We start from the raw sequence: 7,677 nt of genomic DNA on the forward strand, positions 1-7,677 counted from the left end.
TTCCAAATAGAGGCAAGAGAGCTGCAGGCATCAGAAGTCAGCTCACAGGCATGCACCACCAGTGAGATCCTCATCATGGCAAGCTGAAGGAGACACCACCCACCAAAACTGTCCTGTGCTGCTGCCACCACCCAGAAGGAAAAACCACAGAAGGCAGAATCATCCTCAACCCAGAGGATGGACTAACTTGCATCACCTGAGCACAAAACCCCAAAATCTTTCAGTCAGTGGGAATGTTCTTAACCATCTGGCCATGCCACTAGAGGCTTTGAAACCTTCTCCCTCCCTTTTACACACAGATCCATAAAGTCTCATAAGCCACATTACAATAAAATGATAGAGGATTTCTGCCAATGTGCTGAGACTTCAGGGTTTTTTTTTTTTCTCCCCTGGTTTCTGTTACATCCCAACAAATCTTTCCCAGTGTTATTTCTACTCAGTTTTCTACCTCTGGGACCCAAGCAAGCCATCGAACCTGGATTAAACCTGCCACAGAAGAATTCAAGCCTTGACACGGCCAAAATATTGGTTTCCAATGAAACAAAACAAAAGGCTAGATGAAGTAACTATTTCAGCAGCTTGTGCAGCCGTGTAAATAGATGTTGCCAAGGGAGACTGAAGAGAGATAAGGCTCCACCATCCCTCTGGAGCTCACAGAGGAAGTGTTCAGATCCAAACCCCATTTCCCAGCAGCAAACGCCATTCCAGTTTTAGCTGAAATGGTGGATAAGTCACATTTTAAACCACAATTTTTTTTTCAAAAGGACAGAAAAGTTCAAGCTTCTCTGTTGGGTACCAGGAAGGCATTTCCTCAGTACAGGTTTAATTTCTGAGCTGTAGGACATTTGTAGTCTCCTGCCCAAGAGGAAAGGATTGATCAGACTTCAGGACTGACCGAGGCTAGCAGCAAGAACATGAGCATGCAGTGTTTGTTTTCGTTGAAAAATGTGTATTTCTTTGGATGATCATCTTCACTGGCAACCCCCAGACCTACCAGGCTGTCTCGCTCCAGCTACTCCAAATGTGGAAATCCAGCAGAGAGTCTACCAAGGCTAGAAGAGCAGAAACCCATTTTCTGTGAGGCTAGGGTTATATTAAGGGTCCACGGGCTGCACCTGGGGAAGTTCAGATTAACCATCAGGGAGGTTTCACCTGGAAAGCTGAGGAAGCTCTGTCCTTAGAAGTTTCCAGGCCAAGACACAGCTGACTCAAATCAGCCTTGACAACAACTTAGGGACCAAATCAGAGCCCTTCTGAGGTGCTTCTCACCCAGCACTTCCATGAACATGAAAGGACTCAGTACCAAAGTGAATACAAGATTGACCAACAAAAATACAACCAGAAAAGAAGCAGAAGAAGCAGCTCTAAAATAAGTGGATTTCACCCTGTGTATTACTTACAAAGGACCTGATAAAGACTAACTACACATTTCATTAAGGGAAGGGGTTACTTGGCAGCTCCCCCATCAGTTCCTTTGTCCCAGGGACACCCAAACCCAGCAAAAACACTCAGGAATGCAGCTCCAGCTCATCCAATGGCGTAATATGTTTGTTCTGTGAGGTGGTGGATTCCTGTTCCCAGCTGTCCGCTTTGGCTGTACTTTGGTCCCAGAACATTTCACCTGCATGTACAAACCCCCTGTGGTGTGGCCAATGGGGCAAACACCGCTCTCAGAGGGCAGTGCACACACCTCTTGGCTAAGTAAACCCATGGACATATTGACTTTATTTGTATTCAGCCTTCTCAGCAAATTATCAGGGCAGATTGTGCCAGTTTGTGCAAAAATCAGAGGTCATGCTGGCCGGGACGGGGGGCGTGGGGGCACTTTGCTGTGCAAGGAGGGGGATGGCAGTGCAGCTATAGGGAGACACTTGGAAGCATTGCAATAGTCCACCTGGCTCATGCACCCCCACAGAGGCAAAACTGGTTGATTTTTGTGGTGATCTGGATTTGGAGGGAGCAGGGAAGAAGAGAAAATCCAGGGCTTCTGAGAGGGCTCAGGCTGTGGTTAGCAGGGGCAGGCAGCCCAGCCTGTAAGCATGATTTGGTTCTTTGGAAGAAGGAAATGTAACCAGAGCCTGCAGGCATGTACTTGTCTATGCACTTAAAATGCATTGGGGAATAATTCCTAGCCCACTGCATCCTTCCCAGTGTTGTTAACTATGGGCAGAGGCATGGTACAGTCCCTTGGGAGGGCAGTCCCAAAGGAGACTTGACCCAAATACCTGCACACATGTGTGTTTGGTGGGTCACAGGAGCATGCAGAATTTCAGGATGGATGCAAGGAGATATGTGCCTCCAGCAGAGGCCAAAAACACCCCACACCTCAGGCCACTAGCTCAAGGCTGGGATCACAACAGTGAAAGTAACAACCAGCTGCCTTGATAGTTGATTCACATCTCCAAGTTACCCAGCACTCTTTTGCCCTTATGACATCTTCTCTGCCCAAACCAGCTCCCTGGTGCTGAGAAAATCAGACTGTGAGAGCCAGGCTGCTTCTCCTACATGACACCCCCATCAACACCAACCCTGGGGTAGGTGTGACAGACCTCATCCTGCACAAAACAGCACAAAGTCCCTTCACATGGGGCTGGCTGCCCACCCAGCAAGGACAGGCTGTTGCATGACAAGAAGGCAGCCTGCCTTGAGTCACTTAATCTCAGTGCTGCAGGAAAGAAAGCAGGACCTTGGGGTTCTGGAACCAGATGTTTTGTCTTTTTTTAAAAGTACATCTTGTTTCAGAGAGTGTTTCAGGTAATTACTGAAGGGAAGCTTAATGTTAATGACACAAAAAGTGCCCCAATGAGTACACAAGTGTGCACCGGGTTAGGAGGGAGTGCACTGCCTGGCTTAGACTGCCCCCTCTCAGTTGTGCAGTCCCAGGCCACAAACATGCTTTTAACACATTTAACTAAACTTCCTTCACAGGAGGCTAACTACCCCAGTATACTCACAGAGGACCACAGTTTCTGTGGCTCAGCTAACATCACCACTGAGCTACATTGCCTTGCCCATGCATTGAAGCCCTTCGCTACAGTCAATGTTTAACCCCAATAACCTAAAATGATCTAGCAGAGAGCTGCCTCACATCTGGATATCTGCCAAAGAGTTTAGAGCAAGCCTGAACAAACTTCACCTCCAATGGCAAGGTGAAGCTGGCAGCACCTACACTCATTCCAGCCAGGGATCTCCCCCATCCGGGCACCCTCCCAAGACAAAACTTCTGTCCCATCTAGGACCAATAGCTCCAGTTTATCACATATTGTCTGATTGTTAACATTAACATGGTGCTTATCTCTTAAATATACAGAAAGGAACAAGGCAAAATAACTCCTGTCTCTCTGACTCTTCTTTTAGAAGGACAAAGTAGCCAGAAGTTTCTATGCACTGGAATTACACACACACACAAAAAATCCTGGTACTCTGGACTGCTGCAAACTGTGCCCACTCAAACAGTTCTGCAGGTCAAACTGTGTGTGTATACACACTAGCTGTGTGTATATAAGGTACAAGGCAGCTGTCATAAACACCCTCATTTGTCTCAAGAGGGTAGTAAAGTGATTGCTGTGATACTGAAAGATAAGGGCCCTGTGATGTCTGTTCAGCACTGCACCACCAGGAGATTTGGTCCTGGAAGTTACAGTGCTAGACTGTCCTGGTCCTTCCACAGCAGCCAGACCAAATCTTGTTTCTAAATGGTAGTTGTGGAAATGCCCACCCCAATCAGCAGCACTGGGGCAGTGCTTGGACAGCTCACATACAAACTACTTGTGTGCACATATTCAACAAAAGCCGGTTTTGCTCCTGCAGACATCTTTTCCAGTGGAGGTGTGAGCTGGCTTCCACAGGAAGATTTTCCAGCAGAAATATCAAAAGGGGGTAGCTTGGCTGTCCCTTTTGCAGGCTGGGGCAGAGAGGAAGAACTCCCACCTTGCATCACAAGGAACAGGCTACTGGGGATCACCCAAACCCTCCTGCCAGGTCAAATTCCCCAGACAGGCACCAGAAGAAGACCCACAGTCAAAAAAAAAAAGATGGGACTCAGGCTCATGCACAGGAACAGTCACCCAGAGGATGAAGCAGGAAGCAGCCCCAGCGATCTGATTATTTCAGAGGAAAGAATCAGATAACAAGATCTCAAGCCCTCCTGCTCATCCTCACCGTACAGCAGAGCTCACCCAGGCCCACCACACACCGCTTGCCTTCCTGCAGCCCCGCTCAGTAAAGAGCCTTTCTGCCGGGGTTCAGACAGCCCCTCCAAGCATCAGCTCTGAGTGGCTGCCATTAACCCCTCCTGCACCGGCTTTGCTCCCACTGGCTCCAGCTGCTGGGAAGTAGGGAAGCAATGGGCAGTTATCCCGGCAATGATGAGAACAGAGAGGAGAAGCAGGGAGGTAGCTCTTCCCTTGGAAATTCAGCTGCCAGAAACAAACAGCCATGAACTCCCAAATCCTGCTAGGATAATGCCAAGCATCGTTATTTTATCCCAGCCTGGCCATGGGTGTCTCCATACTTATTCTCATCCTCCTCCCATCTCTTGCTGAGGAAAACCACGCCTCTCCCCGGGGCAGCCCGCAAAGAGGCTCCTTCGCTCGCCATCTCGTGGTGGGAGCAGGCAGCTTGCCACGGCCCCGTGTCCCACATCCCTGGGTCCCACATTCCCTCTCAGGGACAGGGCAGGCGCCGGGGCTTCGCTGTGCCACCTGGTGCTGAGGACCCGCGGCACCCGTCTGCACCAAACGATGGTCAAGTGTCCCCTTAATCGTCCTGAAGCAAGTGTGACCAACCCCAGTGGTGCCAGTGGGCTTATGCTTGTGTAACCATGGCACAGACTTGGCACCGCACATGCAGGTCCTGTCTGTGCAAGTTGCTCAGTCATACCCCAGAAATGTCCCCGGCCTGACAGGAAATGCACCGGGACATTAACACGGTGGGGGCGGCAATGTGTCAGCCATGCTGAGATTTCATGCTTCCAGTCTTGCAACAGATTTTAAAAGTCTGGCTCTTCACACCCCCAGCACACCAGCTCTGGGGTGCCCACACTCAGGAAGCCCAAAATTGATGTAGGTGTCAGATGTCTGCCACCTTTGCAAGTGCTTGTGGCAAGAGCCCCTCCGTGACAGGGCGACCACCAGGGCAGTGGATGGGCAGCTTTGTGCTGGCACAGCTGGCAGTGTGGTTGAAAAGCTCCAAAGGCAAGCTCCTGCCTCAAATCCTTTTAGCACTCTTTTTCTGGGCAGCCCATGCAGGACCCTGTACCATCCCTCCAGCACGGGCAGTCAGGGCTGGCGGCTGAGCCTCAGGCAGCTCTGCCATGGTGCCATTCTGCACCAGGCTGTAGGCAGGGCCCTGCACCACCACTGTGCATCCACTCGAACTTCAGGCTCAGCCAAATGGTTTTCATTAAACCTACAAAGGGAAATTCGCCCCAGAAAGAGCAGATGCCTGGAAGCTCTTCCAGGCCTGAATCCCAAAACATGGCTTCTGCAAAATGCACCCTCAGGCAGGGTACTCCAGGACCTCCTGTGCAGCCCCAGCCTCTCCTCCAGCATGCTTCACTCTTCCCACCTTTTCATCACTCCCAGTTCCCCAGCAGACACCATTTTTCTGGTTTTCCCCTCTAATGTGGGATGAACAGCACAAAAGGAGCAATTTGGCTCTCCACCCCCTTCCCGTCCTCCCTCCTCCCCTGTCTGGCAGGTCTGTGTTATTATTAAGACACTTGAGATTATGGTTGTCGGAAAGTCGAAGAAAGACAGCAAAGAACCAGATGCTGTACACTGATAAATTACAAGGGCATTATGCAGAGGCAGCTGTACCATATAAAAGCCTAGTTTTTATACCACACCATGATTTTCCATGTGGCATCGTATGGTTCCAGCATCTGGGTGTCACCGTCAATGTCTCCCGTATATTTTGCTGAGCACTGTCATTATGATAATGAAGAAATTGCAGCAGACGTTAATTGCAGTTCCCACTGGCTATTGCAAGAACTGGAAGGCACTGGAGCGGGCTGGCAGGGCCTCTCTCATCTCACAGGGGGTTTCTTCACTGTGTTGGCAATGGACAAGAGGGGTCTGGATGGCTTCGGGTGCTGTGGGCTGCATCCAAGCTCTGCTTTCCCAGAGACTGGCTGTTGCTGGTCAGTATGACGAGATGAAATCTGCAGGTCTCTGCTCAGTTCCCACTGCAGAGACTTGTAAATTCACTTCCCCTGCTTGGTTTTCTCATTAGTCTTAGGAAAGAGCTGCCAGGGACTGTGTGTGACAGGGAAATTTCTATGTCCCCTCCTCCATGTTCCCTTCCAGAGCAGTGGGCAGGGGTTAGAGTCAGGAAACCCATTGGAGGAGTGGGGCTCAGGCTCACAGCTCTTGGTTCATGTCTGGACAGGGCCCCACAACAGCTAATCAATCCAGAGCCTGGAGGGAAGGGAAAAAGAACTTACAAGAGTTCATCTTCCGTCTCTCAGTCATGCATTCAACGATGTCAAGGCCCTGAGCTAGAGCTGCCACAGCAGAAGCAGCTCATTTCCAGACATGGATGTATGGAAGTAATATGCCCCCAAATGCTCATGACATTACAGTGGCTTCAACAAGGACCAGGAACATTTGCTGCTTCCATGAGCAATTGCCTTTGTACCCACATAAATCTCCTTGCAGGACTGGCCTCACCTGCTGGTGCTTGTCAAGGGCCAGAAGACTTGCCTTATGTTGGGTGTGAGGACATCATGTGATTGCTCAAACCAGGTGGGATCTCAGTGCTGTGACCATACCACAGGTGACACTGAAGCCACACTGGAGGGCAGCTACCTGGAGATGCAGGGAGTACAGAGGCAGGAAGATCTGATCCTCTGGTTTGTCACCCCATCGCTCAAGCTCTCCAATGAGGTGGCTGCTAGAGCTGTTCTACAGTAGCCCAGCCTTAGGCATGGTGACATTAGACACAGCCCCTGGACTGATTCATAGTGATGTCTGACAGCTGTCTGTGGGTGATGGTTTCGGTGTCACCCTGGGAGGCATCATGAGGAGGGTGGCATGCAAAGCCTCAGGAATCCACCACAGGTGTGTTCTCAGCAGCAGTGAGTGAGGATGGGCAGACTTGCTGCCTCGTGAGTCACTCTGCAAAAACCAATGTCAGACATGAGACTTTTCTGCTTTCTTGCTCTGCTGCCTGGCAGAACAGGGGCTGGTGTCAGTGGTGTGACTCATGGCAGGGAGCTGGGGCTTGGGGTTTATTGAGTGGGGACTGGGGGCTCTGGTAACCACCTCACATTTACTCTAGAGAGCATCAAAGACAAGTAAAGCATCATGTCCCAAGGCTGCAGGAAGGCACAGGAAGGAGGCTGCCCCTGCACCCTGAACACAACAGATTGGATCAGGACAACCCCAACCCTTCCCCCAGAAACCCATCAAAGCTTTTCAGAGTTTCTAAAGCCCATAAAAGTGGGTACTTCCTCTTCCCCCTTCTTGAACCTTGTTTATTTCCAAACAGCTCTGTAAAGTTGCACGTGGAATTGATGATCTGCCAGGTCATTGCTGGTCTGACCAGCAGCAGCAAAGCTTGGGAAACCCTCACATTTCTCTTCCAGCTCTCATTTGAGAGCAGAACCTGTGGCAGCAGTATGCGCTCGGTGCTATGCCTCATGCCAGGGCCCCAGCTCCTCCAGCACGCTTGGAA

Source organism: Indicator indicator, chromosome 24 (genome assembly GCF_027791375.1).
Source record: "Indicator indicator isolate 239-I01 chromosome 24, UM_Iind_1.1, whole genome shotgun sequence".
Taxonomy (NCBI): Eukaryota; Metazoa; Chordata; class Aves; order Piciformes; family Indicatoridae; genus Indicator; species Indicator indicator.